The 15775-nt window shown below is 38.9% G+C and overlaps 1 protein-coding gene across 3 annotated transcripts in view; it reads right to left on the bottom strand.

Moving 5' to 3' along the window:
* Positions 1-15775, bottom strand: part of TENM1 (teneurin transmembrane protein 1) — a 615716-nt gene that overhangs the window by 527620 nt on the left and 72321 nt on the right. Inside the window, exons 1-2 of one of the 3 annotated variants that reach the window (XM_040572079.1) lie at positions 11646-11660; positions 4571-4634 (exon numbers count right to left, since the gene is read on the bottom strand). The exons of the other annotated variants lie outside the window; for them this stretch is intronic. The gene's annotated coding sequence lies outside the window, so the exon portion shown is untranslated. Of the gene's footprint in view, positions 1-4570; positions 4635-11645; positions 11661-15775 lie in introns of those variants that run through there. 3 annotated transcript variants of the gene reach the window in all.

Below are 15775 nucleotides of genomic sequence, written 5' to 3'. Positions count from 1 at the left end.
AAAGTTGCTGCCTCATGACAATCTTGCTGATCAGGAGAAAGGACAGCTGCTGTATGGCACCAAATAGGGCAACTGCAGTCCTGGTTAGCCCCTTCAGGAGCTGTACAAAACAGAAGGGGGGAAGAGCAACTACATCCCTCATCCCAAACTGTGTCTTCCAAATGAGGCTCAGCTGGGAAGGGATGCTCCATCTGGGGCTATTTTTGAATATAAAAGAGCTCAGTAATAAATTCATAATGGAAAAAATTCTCATTTACAGCAAAATACAAATATTCTGTGTTTGCGGGGTGAGTACACCACGGGTTGGTCCACAATGGTCAAAATACTTCTGACAACCAATAAACATCTGATGACAATTTCAGTGTAAGTGTTTACATTTGCCAAGTAAAATTCATCTACTAGACCCGCAAGGTCACACTTGCTGTAGCTAAACATTTTACAATACAAAGAATTCATTTAAAGGCAACATTCTGGTAATGCCCTCATAAAACTACAGTAGCTGAGATCTGTCTTTTCACATGAACTCAAAGGGACACAAACATTTATGGCCCAAGTCTGATAGCCTGAATACAAAACGCCTATCTAAATAGTTATAAACAGACTCCAGCTAGAATATTACAAGATTGAGGACTATATGGGTGACTGCCCTGTAGAGACAGAGCTGCTGGATTGCAATTATTCATGAGAGTTTCCCAAACATAAAAAGCCCTGTTCCTGTATGGTGTGATAAACGCCAGCCTCGTCTGCAGCACTCCCTTCCTTCCCCTGTCCTCTGGACTTGGGCAAAAATCCAAAGCAATTAAAAAAAATGAAAAGATAAATTACAAGCTGCCCACTTATCAGATTTCTATCTTTGCAAAAGCCTATTGATATTAACAGGTGTTTATGAAGTCACATATACACTAAGACAGTATTTCAAGCTGGCTGCGGCCTTGCAGGAATGTACATAATGCACATTATATTTTTGAGAAACCTGGCAGACCTGGTCATTTCATATTCAGTTTCATATAGACATTGATGTATTGGGTGATATTGCGTATGCTTTGCATTTGTTTGAAATATCTCTGACAAGTAGATATTTTTGAATTACTGATCTAAAGATTTTTTTGATATAATTATGAGCTTGAGGCTGAATTTTCAGAAGTGAATTTGGTGGTAGATTTGCAATTCAAAGAAGTTACTTAAATTAACAAAAATGCCCTAAAAGAACAGCTGTCTACCTGACTGATCCAAGAAAATGAACACTGAAAATAAACAGCTGCCCTGTAGAAGACTATGTGATAAAACTAATCACCCTTCGCATAATGTATTTATTTTCCCCTGTGCTTATTACAGACTCAGTGAACCTTCAAAGCTATAAATATTTAAATGTAACAGACATCCCAGGCATGTGAGTTCAAATGACAGTAGCCTGACTACAGCAAATCCAATTCAGAAATCACTAGGTGTGGTAATTATATAACACTCCACCTTTTTTTTTATACATTTTTTTTTTTGTTATACCCATAAAACCTATTTAAAAGACCTTTCTGGTTAAATCTGAATGTTCTCCAAACAAGAAAAGGCTCAAAGGCTACAGCTCTCCATATCATCACAACAACATAATAGACGTTGTAGAGATCAGAAGGATGTATTGAAAGTCACTAGGATAAATATCCCCAGGTGCTGTACTTCATCCTACATCCACCAAAATCAAGTCACTGAGGTAGCCAAGAAATGACAATATCCACTAGCTGAGAAGTCTGAGCTACATTTTTTCCACTTCCAAAAAGCCAGATGAAAGCGTTGACAAAAGCAAGGATGCCTAGTAATAATTTTGGAGTGCAAGCTAGGGGATTAGCTTTAGATACAGGTATTTTCATAGCTGTGAGGACTTTGCAGTCGCAACCCGGATTAAGACAGTTCACAGAGTCCCAATTGGCAGAAACCGCTGTGCCACAAATGAAATAAACTGTTTGAAAACGAATCAATTTTCTTCTTACTGTGTCCATGTAGGGAAGGAAGGCGGGACGTCCTTTCCTTCAGACTTTTTTTCCACTCCAGCAATTTGCAGAGGCTTCTACCATTAGAATACTCCCCACGGCACCTGCTCTTCCCTCCTCATTCCCCGAGCAGCAGGCCCTACCGGGATAATCCAAAAACAGCGCCAGCAAGTTCAGTTATGGCAAAGGGCACGAGAGACAGCATCTAAGCAAAGCTAATCCAACTATCCATCACTTGCCTTGCTTTATGGGCATGAAACATAGCTTGGTCTGATTTATGAGGGAATCTGTGGTGTCCAGAAAGCCTCTTTTGGAAAGTGGGATTTGGGATGCTGCCTCTGACACTGAAGCAAGCAGAAAGCTATGATGGCTACGGAGGCAGTCCCTGAACTAAGGCACCATGGATGTACCCTTACAGTTTCACCCATCCCCACACCATCTAACTGCATGCAGGACTTTCTCCTTAAAGCACCTGGCTTCCAGGCCTCCCAAGCCTGCCAACCCTGCTGTACAATGAGCAGAACGAGCATTTTTTTGTTCTCAAGGAGGGAAGAAGCTCTTCTCTCTCCAGGGTCTCAAACTCAGCAGAAGAGATGAGGGAACCAGGCTGACAACCAGACATACCCTCTTAGGTGTAACATGCAGACGCCCCTCAGAGACAGCTGAACAGCCGTGTGGTTTGTCACACTTGGCATTTTCCTTGTATCTCTGTACAGACTTTATCAGAACCTCTCACAAACAGCTGTGGGATTCTTTTTGAGGCGTGTATGCTTCTACTAACCCTTCAAAATCACGCCTGAGAGAAGCTCCAGTCCCCAGCCAAGTCAACAGGAGGCTTTCCACTGATTTTAATGAGAGCTGGAGGTTGCGGTGTCGGCCCTCAATGAGGCTGTTTCTTCCTTTTCTAATTCCAAAATTGCCTTGCACAGACTGTCTGGAAGGATGTAAAGAAGATTATCAACAATATTCTGAACTAGCTTAACCTAAAAAAAAGTATTTATTCTAAAAGGTCTCAGTGCACTCAGATGTATGACATGCTATGAATATTCAGTACAGCCTCCCCCCAGTAGCCATTCTTTGCAACGCTACTTTTACTAAAAGCCATTTTGATGGAACGTATAGAAAAGATAAGACTTCTTACACAAAATAGGATTCACTGGAAATGCTTTCTAATGCCATTTTTATACTAGGTAAACTATCCTGCCTGCATTCTTTGGCTCATCCTATATTTGCTGCTACAATACGCTCTGCCGTGCTGCAAGTTAAAGAAGGACAAATGTAGCCATCCTCAAGCCTGCATATAGAAATATACTTTTGCAATCAGGAGATGACCCAAGTGCCTCTCAATCCTGCCATATTTAACTTGCATACCCTCACTGTGCTATCAAAATCATTACACATTCTTTAAAATTAATAAAAAAAAATAAATCTTAAAAGACCATTAATAAACAGGCACGAGAGAAAAGAATTTTTAATAGCTCCTGTTAATTGTGTTTATCTCAGTGTGAAACCATGTCAAAAAGCCTGCAACAAATGTATTTTGTTAAAAGTACCACTTGCGCAGCAGGCGCTAAATATTAGAAAGCAAGCTTGTCATTAGTGGGCTACAACTGAAAAGGCTACTAAGGCTCGTGTAAGTTATTAATACATCTTAAAAATGCAAGACAGAGATTAAACTCCTTTTACACCATACAAGATTTTAATTCTACTTTTTCTTCGTGTTATTTAGCTCATAATGCCCTGGCTAACATCACCGGTAGAGACCCCTGGTCTGCCTTCTTCCCCATGTGAAATCTCCACTGCTCTGCCCCCAGCCTGCTTCTGGGGCTCCCGGATTTTACTTGTGTGTTTATGCAAATTGAATTGGTAATTTTGCTTGTTTTCTCAGATTATTTATATGGTCAATAGAGTATAAGAGATGAGAATTTTTTACTTAAATCCACTGTGGTATTTGTGACTCCTGGGATTTCTGCAGATGTGGCTTCAGGCTGCACTGAGCCAGTTTAATGCTGAGCTGACACTGCAAGTGGCAACTCTGCTCGTCTCCAATTTCCCAATCTAATTCATGTCCAACCAAGAGCTGGAGTCAGTCGGCTTATCACATGAAATGTTGTACTCTTTCAGGGTTATTTTTCCATTGGATCAGCCACACTACCAGTACAGAAAAAACGGGAAAGCATCAGGAGCACCAAGGCACAGCGGAGGAAGTAGGCTTCTATTTTAGGCAGTAAAATGCCAGTAAATCAGTTTCCTTTAACATGGAGCACGAATCACCAAATCTGCCTGTTTATAGAGAAGGGCTGAAATCTAAAAGAGACCGGTGTCAACTAATAAGTGCATGTACAGAATCCCAGTGGAGGAAATGAGCTACCTATTGTATAGCCTATTTAAAGCCTTGCTTGAATTTGTAATTCATTCATTCGCAGCTCTCCACCACGAACAGGCAATACACAGACACAATGCAACATTTTTTTCCTGTAGGTCTTTGAAATCTGACAGAGAATAAGAAAGAAGAAAGATGAGAGATCCCTTGGCAACAGAGCTATGATCAGAAATTGTGTTACTTTAAAACATGAGCAGGCTCTCACCTCAGCAGGCTATAGACTCTCAACCACCAGCTGCATGGGTCAGCGCACATGTTCATCTACCAAGCTGAGAAAAGAACTTCTGGGGGTTAGAAGCCGATTTTGTTTGCTTTATTTTCCTTACAGAAGATTACTCTTATTCTGCAGATGACTTTTAATCACAAAAATGTACTGAAAAGACAATGGAAGGCCCAAAACACAATTTCATCCAATTTTTACAGTTGAAAATAAATTGATACTCTCCAGTATCATCAAGGGTTGCAGAACAAAAGCTGCATGAAAAATATTTTATTCTGAAGTATCCACAACATTGGTGCCGTTTCCCAAACTGCAGCACCTTACAGACCGGAACGGTGCTCGGGCTGTTTGAGCATTGACAGCTGCCTCCTTAACGTGTTTGTCACTTGAGATTTAGTGAAGCATAGTAGACACCTAAACATAAGCCAAAATTACGAACTTAAGTTTTTTCTAAATAAGCCTTAGGAAAGGCAACCTCTGGGAATGGCAGAGTCTCCCTGCCAGCTGGCCCTGCAGGAGATGCTCAAAGAAGGACAACACACGTGCACCACGGCATGCCAGGTCACAGCCCTCCTGTGGCACTCTCACTGCTGCCCTCTAAATGAAGCTTAAGGTCTTTCATTTTACTTATAAAATCTTAATGCCCAGGTTCCTGCCTATTTGAGGGATCGTATTTTCCATAAAATATGGTATTACAGAGAGCTTTCAAGCCTGAAAGCCCTTTCATTTTAAGAGACTAGTGTCAAGATATTATCCGTCATACAACAGAAGAAGGAGACCACAAGGTGCTCCTCTATTTCAGTGGAAAATGCAAGTTTCCGGCAATAAGAAAACATTGTTTTCTTCAGAAGAATAGGGAGTGAGAGTCAGCAAAGAGGATGGACAGGAAGTAGAAGAGCCAATAGAAAGAGTAGGACAGAACTGCAAAAAAGTGTGTAATTTGATATTTTAGTCCAAAATAGAACATTTCTTACCCATCTCCAGCCAGCAGATCACTTTGCTTTGATTGCTTAGGTTGAATTTCTTATTTTTAATAACTGATATAACAAGATCTCTTTTTGCCTTAATTAATTCATTATCTTTGGGAAGGTGTGGATATATATATATATTTAATATTGTAAAACAATTCCAAACGATTATAGTAAGTCAAAATGAGGGAGAGGCAGCAGAATGCACAATGCTGTCAGACAGAATTGCAGAATACAGGAGACAAGTTCTTACTTAGGGCTTTCTTGAAGGATATTAACCACAAACACCAGTTACCATTTGAATACTTCTCCCCTCCTACTTTCAGAGTTTAGTCAGCTACAAAGAATGAAGAAACTCTCTCGTTCCAGTTATTCTACCCCAGTTTCATTAAAAAAAAACCAACAAACAAAAAACCCTCCCCCACATATCAAAATAGATTCCTCATATCTGTCCCTCTGCAATCCCTCCACCCAGCTTTACATGTGAATATCAGTGTTCTCGACTACATTAAACTCTTTAAGTACTTCAGTCTTTCAACCTTCATGAGAGAGTTTATCAATCACTGAATTTTATAGGGAGGATCCCAAATTTTGATACAAATGTTAAGGTTGACAGATTAAGGCAAGAATAAATAAAACCAGTACATTATTGCATCAAGGATGCAGTCAATGTTGTGTGAAATGAGGTGGTCTGTCTATTTTGAATTGCTTTAGGATCCTGGGAAACACGGAGCCATCCTTCCGAGCACGGTCAAGGCCCACTTAACATCAATATTTATGTATTTCTAAATAAATCCCAATAAGACCAAGACTTTGTTGAAGTTACGGGTTAATTGCCTGTGAATTTAGGGTCTATGCTTTTATCTTTAAAATGATTTGCAGAAGTGCTTGGGTGAAAATGGAACAATATTTTCATGTTATCTCAGAAAAGCACATATCACACTAAGGCTGTTCCACATGTGAGTTGTTTGAATCTTAAATTTGACAGAAGCGTGAATACCAAGTGCTCAACACCTATGGAAACCTCACCTGTGTTTCCCTCCTTCTAGATAACCAAGGTAAACCCCATTGCAGCAGAGAGATGGGGGCTCTTCGGTAGCTGACAATGGCCACATCTCGCGGACGACACGTGAGCAAGAGACGAAATTTCACGACAGAGGTTCAGCAGTCAGACAATTTATTCTCACTTCATGGAGCCCAATTTTCTTTCTTATTGTGCTAAATCAATGGCTCGTATTACGATGCTTTATGCCATCTCGCACCGTCAGATGTCCCTGTGCTTGTGTGGGAATTGGTTGCAATGGGATAAAGTCTAAGTCTCCTTCATTAACAGTTAAGCACAAAGAAGAAAATCGCTACAGGTATTAGCTCTTTAAATACAGGCATTCTTTTGCGCTAATCAGCTTCTTCTTTTTCATTTTATTCATGATTAATATGGAGGTAGGGACTTTGTGTGTCACATCTGTCAAATAGCAAGGTTCTGACCTACTTTGCTGCTATAATAAGGACAATATTCCCTCTACAGAGCAGTGCAATAAAAATCTTCCCTTCACTGCAGGTTTTTGGAGGGAATAGTGATAGTCTTAAGTAAAAGGAAACACTACTTGGGGAGAGAAATGGATGGATATTTAAAAAAATCTCAACTTTGAAAAAATATCCCAAAGAAACATTATGAAAGCTAGAATAAATCACCATCATAACTCTCCCAAATACTTATTTACCTAAAACAGGTAGAGAACCTAAAACTAGACAGATGCATTGACATTTTTCTTGACAGATTCATAACCTTATGGCTCTCAAAACTTTAATGTTCAATAACATTTCATTAGTATGCTCCAGTGTATTTATTACTATGCATTATTAATACAGATATGTGCCTAGGAGATGTACAGTTTGTAATTATTTTTCCTTTCAAAACATAATAGCTTCACACTGGGCTTGTTGCAGCTACAATATTTCATCTCTGAATGCTCCTTCAAACATTCCGGGGCTGTGACAGAAATTTGTATTTGAACAGAAAAGCTGTCACGAAGGTGCTATTGTGCTATCCATCACATTTTTAATCCTGACCATACTTAGATGTTAGTGAAGCTATCTGTCCAGGACACTAAACATAGATTGAAATTATGCCTTCCGTTCTTACACATCAAAGCCGCAAAGTTAGACCTGTATTCAGTAGGCCTGTATTACACTCTATTAATTTCCTATTAGTTCTCAGCTATGCAAATTCCAGCCATGGTGTCACTGTGGTTTAGACATGCAACCTTGATTTCGGCATCAAAAAATGGAGCCTGTCACTTTTCATAATTTTACAGGAGATTCTACAAATGTAAATCCTTTTTCATCCTGTCATCCTTTTATGTCTTTAATGAGTTTTCTAACAGTGCAGAATCTTAATTTCAACATTCAGAAATACTGTTACTATAACTTTCAGCATCTGAAGTAGCTGCTTAATTGAAGTGTAATTTATACCTATTTTTAGAAAAAGCAATGACGTTTAGATTTTCGATTTTCTTTTTCCTTCCCTCCCGTTTACATTTCACATTCCTGAAGAAAAAAAGTTGCAGCTTAAAACTGAACTGAAGCTGCTAAAACAAAGTCTTTAATCAGGAGCACATTATGTAGTATAATATGATTCCTTAGCAGTTAAAATCTAACATTTGTAAAAACAAATGGCACGCACTTGACAGGCAAATTACACATGGATTACCATTTGTTAAAATTTCATCACAGAAAATAGTTTAACTGTTGGGGATATGAGCCAAGATCAGCCTGACAAGTACTCTACATGAAAGATTAGCATATTCTCTTCCAGAGGTTTATGCTTAATTTAGATGCATCGACTTTTTGCCACCATTGCTGACCTTTATGTCTAATCAAAGTCCCTTTGAATCCAAATCCCCAACCTTTTATCTCTCCTGACAGCTTCTAATTTGAAGCCTTGTAATAAAGTCTATTAAAATTCAAAATGTATCTGTGTTTAAAGCTTGGTTCGCTTTGCTTGATTTTCAAATGGGCTGATTACAGAGACACCAAACTTTTCACTTTAAGATTTAGACCATGCTGAAAGAGCCCTTTGGAAGAAGAATCAACCTAAATTTTTAGTTATAATGCACAAAGACTGTGTATATATCACAACTCAAAATAAAAATGTCTGTAAGTAGCACTGAACACAGACATAGCGCGAGTCGGGACATGCAACTGCATTCGTGTTAGCGGGCACGGGCAGCTCGGGTTCAGTGCATCAGCCTGGGGCAGGACAGGCAGTGCTGTTCTGATATAAGTTATTACAAACTCATTTACACAAAAAACACATGCCCGATATCTACAATGAAACATGAACACAAGTTAGATTTCATATCTTTGCATGGGTACTGGTTATAGAATTAAACAAACAAATCCAAAAACCAACTCTGAATAACTGCTGTCCCCAGAAAAAGGGCATGAAAGCTCAGTGTTTGCCAATAAGGGCTCAGAGGTCCCTCCATAAAGATGTCACACCAAAATAAGGAGTCTTGTAGCTCTGAGAAGAAAAAAAAAAAAAAAAAAAAAAACCAAACAAAAAAACAACAACAAAAGAAACACAACAACAAAACAAACACCCATCTTTTGGGAGCATCTTATTTCCTTTACTATACACTATTTAAAGCTCTTGAATTTGTTGCAGAACTTCTGTTCTAAACACAATATTCCTTAACTGCCACAGACCACAAATGGATTTAAACCTTGATGTTTTGTTTAAAAAAACATTAATACTTCACAGCTGCTTAAAAGGCACAACTTCTCACATCTAATTAACTTATTCTGTAATCCCAGCCCGGCAAATTATGCCTCACCCTCATCGGATGCAAGTGAAATGCTAGATGAGGCAAGGAACTTCTGAAATACAAAGAAATACAAATTGATGACACCAGCTCCACAGCTGCACTGGAGAACCCAGAGAGGGTATTTGCGAAGTTAGCCTAGCTAAATACACATGGAAGAGAAATGACTGCCTTCCTCTCAGCGCTGAAAGCACCAGGAGGTTGCAGGTGCAAGTGTAGCTAGGCTACACTTTTATTTTCTCCTGTTGTTATTCTTCCTCTTTATGGTCTCTTTAGAGCATCCTCCTTTCCAGAGGCTGATAACTAAAAATAAGCTGAACATCTTCCATTGCTTCAGCTGCTTTCAAAATATTATCAAAAGCTTTCCAAGCAGTGCCTCCAGACAGATGCTCCTCATGTCCCAGTGCCACTTTCTGGCACTCTAACTGAGCATGTGTTGCAGATATACTCAATGTCACCCCAAGTTCAGAAGCAGCTGAGCTGTTTCTGCCTAAAATGGCTGCTGCATCATCCACAGATTTTTATTTTTTAATATAGATTGGCTTATATAATTTATATACTTGTTTGTTGAAAGCAACTGTTTTGACATCATTTAAAACTTACTTGTACCCACACTGTGTCATTAGGCAAAAACGTATGCACTTTGCCCTATGTCCTTGACCATCGACATGAAAGTGAAAATTTCTCTGATCCTGAAATAAGCTATAAAGACTTGTTAAATGAAATTCATATTTTAAACTTACTTTTCCTTGCACTTTTGTTTTTTTTTTACACAACTATTACCACGTTATTTTCTTTTCCCTGATAATAATAGCTAGGTTAACAACGATAATTAACAATTACTAGATAGGAGGCTTCTTATGTTTTAAACTTGGAGTTAAATATTTTACTTTAAAATAGAGTTAAACATAACTTTATCTACAAATGAGTAAGAAGATAACTAAAAGCTAAACTTCAAATTTCAAAGATTTGTCCCCATAAAAATCATCAAGTATGATTACCCTAACCAAAGAAAAGAGGTAAAAGTACATTAATAATAAACAATGCACTTATAGACTTAGATTCTGTGGTGATATAAAATCTCTCAAATCTACCAGAAGTTGAGATGTCTACAGAAATGTAGAATTCCTCAGATCTTAACAAAGAGAAAACAACGCAAAACCACTCACTTCTACAGCTGCAGAGTAAGGCTTTGCAACACTTTAAGATGTTCAAACCACCACCAACATAAGCAAAGCAATGTTTGCCAAACACTGTTTGGGTTTTACAAATGACTAGTCAGTCTATTTGACCTGAATTCCCTGGGTTATTTACAAGCATTTATGCAAAACTCACTGCATGCTGTAGCCAGAAATAAGCAAAATCGGACAAGAAGATGAGACAAGCTGGACATCATCATCATTTTAGGAATACATCATTCCTCTGACACATTGCACTGAATTGCATGTTCACTTTTTTTTTTTAACATTGTTTGTAGGTTAGCATTATTAAGAAAGCCCTACTGCTGATTTTCACTGTGATTTTAAATTGGTTTGCATAATGCCCGTTTACACAGATACACATGCAAAACAATGCTGCCTGGGTTTTAGCCATCCTGCCTATGATTCCCATCAAAGTACCCATATCCTGCCACTGAAGAAAAAAAAAAAAAAAAAAAAAGGAAGAAACAAAAAGAGCTCTCATACTAGATGGTCATTAATTTGATTCTGTTCTCTACAGGATGCCAGAAATAATAAGTTTATAAACGTAAATAAAGTGAAAGTTACGATACTGAAAGTACCACCACTAATTTCAAACATGCTTCAGAATAAAACTTAAAGATCTGCAATATGCCACAACTCCAAGCAAAAAATTACATTAATATAATTATCCATACTTTAGGGAGATGATATCATTTTAGCTAAGTCAAAATGTCAATGAAAACAAAAGAAATTGAACTTTTTCTCCTGCAAGGTTTCCAGTATCTCAGGGGATAATTTCAAAAACTCAAATGCAATATCCAGTGGTATATTCAGCATGGTTAGGGACAGAATATTTAGTATTCAAAGTGGACAGATAATTTTCCAAAAAGCTGGTTTATGTACAAGACTAATCAAGATATTCATTTCCCGTGTAACTTAACTTGAGCCCACATCACTTAAACTATGAAACAATAAAAGAAGTCTAATGGTTAAGCAGCAATAAAAAGCTTAATGAGCCAAATGATACTTTCTAATGCCACTGATTTGCATTATGGAGGGGAAAAAAAATTTTAAAAATCCCACCAACTTGGATTTAATTCTCGGTTGAAATCTAGCTTCTCTGCCAGGAGAAAGAAGCTGTGGGGTTAGCTTATATTATATAGCCTTCCAGGTCTTCAGGAAGAAGACAGAGGGAATACACAAAGCTGATCCTTCGTCTTCCCAGGTGGGGCTGCAGCCAGTGAGCACGTGCTCGTAACAGCAGCTGGGGCAAGCATTAGAAAATTACTTTTTGAATCTCACACCTGTAAAGCTGAGATGCAGGACTGAGCCTGGTAAATCTAAATCAGAAAAAAACAAATGCCAACTACCTGATGTCCAGAGCCATGTCTCACCGTCAGTGGTGGATCCACCTGTGCAGAGCACCGATATACTAGGAAAGGTTTTCCAGGACCACTGCCCTTCACGTAACGTTTCTTATTTGCGAGCAATCTGATAACAAACTAATGCCAGAACAAGAAGTGACCTTCCTCTATCCCCAGTTTAGCTCTCCATACTAAGAGGTTTAGAAGGTACCTAAAAACAGTCTATCTGCCACTCTTTAATTAACAGCCAAAAAGCATACTAAAAAAAAAAAAGCCCTTGAAACATACATGCAGGAGGCACAATGTGCTATATCTGAGAGGCTATTCAAATAATGAAAAGAAAACCTGATGAGATTTTCTATATATTGTCAGAGACGTCTTTTGTCAGTATTAGAGTCTATTTAAAAGAAAAGAGCTTTTCATGACTGGCTTGAGGCTTTGCCAACTCAAGAGTCCGCACCATCTCATTTTTGAAAAAGGACCTGGAATGACCATTGGGAGTAAGGTCTGCAAAAAGAGCTAATCGTCTAATTTATCTGTAGAAGCCTTTCAGGAGATGAAAAAATAATAATGGTTCCACGTATTTAAATACCTCATTTGGTGATCTCCAGTGCACACGTTTTTAAAGAGGGGAATGCTCTCCCAGGTAACAGAAGGACCTGGAGCAACGACTTTAAACTAAAAACCTAAAAAGCTAAATTTCCGAGAATAATTAAATTCCACTGAAAACTGAAATCAAGTTAGTGGCTTGGCCTTCTTATGCAAAACCTTTGAGCAAATAAATAAATAAAGAATAACACTTTTTGAAAAGCAGTCTTTACTTCCACTGCATTATTTTATTTTCACTTTATTTTTTTAAATGATCATTTACTAAGAGATTCCCTTATTATTCTGATTAGGATTCCGAGTGAGCTAATTCCACAGTCATCTGGCTAAAGAGCACACTGCAGAGACGCCCATGGGATTTTACTGGTTCAAGCTGCTCTGAGCTAAGGGGTTACCAGCTTGCATTTCATTACAATGGACAGTTATGCCAGAGGATATCTTTGTAGAGAATGTATGTTGATGATTTTCCCAAGCTGATCGTGAGGAAGAGGTCAAATCATTCTCCTTCAACATTTACACTGCATTTGTCACCATCCAATTTCAGCTCTCGCACAAACACAAGCCTATTTCTTAGCACAACCTCCAGGAGCAAGAAAAGCTCTCTGCTCCTTCTGCATGACTCTGGAAACGAGAAGGGAAGTTTTCTCAGAGGATGTAGGTCATAACTGTACGTCCCCTACCATCTGGTCCTTGAAATCCAGAAAAGGAAGCTGAGTATATTGCATTACAGCCATCTCCACTGACAGACAGTCCCTCCAGGACCGTAACTAACTGGTCAAGTTTCGAACAACCTCCAAACTTCTCTAAGCATGACTGGAGCCACAGATGCCTTATACTGTCTGGCTCAAATAGGAAACCCTAACCATCTCCTTCATCTGCTTCCCCTATTACTACAGCTAACCTAATGCAAGCATTTGCGTTCAGAAATCATTCCTACCTGAAACTCAACTATTTTTTTCATGTAATCCTCTTAATCAGCCACAGAGCATTTATATATTTAATTCTAGACTACATTTGATGATGGTTAATACTTTAATTAGCTATTTACACATGGTAAAAATTACAGAAGTAATTAAGGATATTCAGATTAATTAAAAGCATTAGGTAGTATTAAATGTGAGAGAACAGATTTTAATTAAATCTTCCAAGCATTTTTTTTAATCTCTTCTGTTGATAAATAAACTGTAGTAACACAATTGTATCTCAATCAGATAGCTTTGTGCCATCCTCACCCATAATTTTTTTTTTTTTCTTTTTTAAAGCCAGGGGTATTGCCTTGTTCTTTGCTGTTCATTAAAAGCTATCTATACAGACCAACTTTCTTCTCCCTCCATGCATTTGCTTTACCAGTACTGATACGGGATGACTGGTACTAAACTGACCCATTGAAATGCTGCCTTAGTTTCACTGTGGCTTATTTGCACTCTTCTAAAACAGCTGAGATGAATACCTTTTAGCCTGCTATTCAGAGAAAGAACCCTCCTTTATCTACTTAAAACTCAGAAGAACCCAGAGGACTGTAGATACCCCGTGGATTCTAGCATCGTTCTTCAGGCAGTCTGCAGGCAAATCACGGAGTCAGGGATGTGCTACCAGAGAGGGGGTCCCAAGCATGTGCTTGTGCCCAGGGCAGTACCAAAGATGTACGGTGCAGCAAAGGCTCCACCAGCAGCTGGTTGAGCAAGCTGTAGCAGGGTGTCACAGTGCACAGCACAGGGAAAGGCTGGCAGCCTTGGTAGGTGTATGCTGAATCATCACTTGTGGGCTGAAAAATCACATGGAACACGAAAACACTAGGATGAAATATCAGTTTTGAGATTACCTTCACGCACAGACTGTGTCCCAAAACATGAAAGCTACTTAGCAATGGTGGGCTGAAAGATCTGGACAGCCAAAAGGAAAAAATCAGCAGCTAAGACTGGAATCCCAGAAGAAAAGCAAGAGACTTGCAGATACTATAGTATTGTCTGGCATCGTGTCTGGTGAACGCCACCTCCACCCACAGAGCTGCCCTGCAGTTTGCCAGGTTAAGTCACCAGGAATAAAGGCTGTGATACTATAAAGCAAGCATCATCACAAGGTTACTTAGATCAAGGAGTCTGGGATGTTGGAGTGTAAAGAGCAACAAATGGCGCAATTATTTACATTCAGACTACTAATAAGATATGTGCTATTAAATCATGCAGCTCTTTTCAAAATATCACCATGAAAGCCAGATGACTTTTACATTCATTCAGCATTCCTGCTGTACATATGCAAGCCAGAATAGGATACCCAAGATCTTCACTCTCGCTCACAAATGAATCATCCACTTGAATGCCAGTGATGTTTGTTCCATTCCCATACGTTCCAGAACAGTTTTGTCCTACTTTTGTGTGTATACAGAATTAGAATTGTAAGACGCATTAAGTTTAATCTTTAAATTGGTTTTATTTACAACCTCTAAAGTTCCTTGATTATTTCTAGTAAGGTTTGCATCAATGTTTGCTTAAATTATTCATGACATTTCAGTTGCATCACTGGGTGCTTCAAAGTAAAACTCAAAGTAACTTTTCTTTCCTGAGAACAAAGATATACGCTCCTTGCTCTCAAGCAGGAACTCACACAAAGATGAAAGAAATGTCAAGAATTGTTAATAAACAAATTTGTGGAGTAAATTATAAACAGAAATATGTTTTCTATTTCTAGTGGGAATATATTCTGTCTCTAAAAATGCCTCCAAACCCCAATTAAGTGTATCCAATTAGGGTAATACTTGATTTATCTGGGTCAGAGCTCAAAATTTTTGCCGCCTAAGTAGCATCTGAATTATGTGCTCTCCCTGCAGCTGGAGCAAGTCGCGCTGCCATCAGGCAGGCCCAGAGGAGCAAAGTGCCACTTGGAGACCTGCTGCACGCTGCGCGGAAGATGCTGGTGCCAGACAGCGCCTGTCCCCAAGACGTGCAGGGACCCTGCTTTGGGCTGCCCTGCTCTCCTCGCCCTCTCCAGCCCGAGGCTTGTGGGGCCAACAAAGGAGATGGGAGACAGCAGGGACTGCCACCTCCATCATGTCCCCATGCTCTTCCTCCCCCTAACACATAGATTCACTCTTTTTCAATTTTCATAAAGCATTAAAACAAATGAATCTACATAAAAGCACGTAACAACAGTATTTCAACATTTGCATGCATCTACCCCCCCTCCCCCCTCCCCCCTTTTTTTTTTTTTTTTTAATAAAAAACATATTAGAACCTGGAATTCCTGGAAT

The sequence above is a fragment of the Cygnus olor genome, chromosome 13 (genome assembly GCF_009769625.2).
Source record: "Cygnus olor isolate bCygOlo1 chromosome 13, bCygOlo1.pri.v2, whole genome shotgun sequence".
Lineage (NCBI taxonomy): Eukaryota > Metazoa > Chordata > Aves > Anseriformes > Anatidae > Cygnus > Cygnus olor.
The sequence above is the reverse complement of the archived record's forward strand: the minus strand, read 5'-3'. Positions and strand labels throughout refer to the sequence as shown.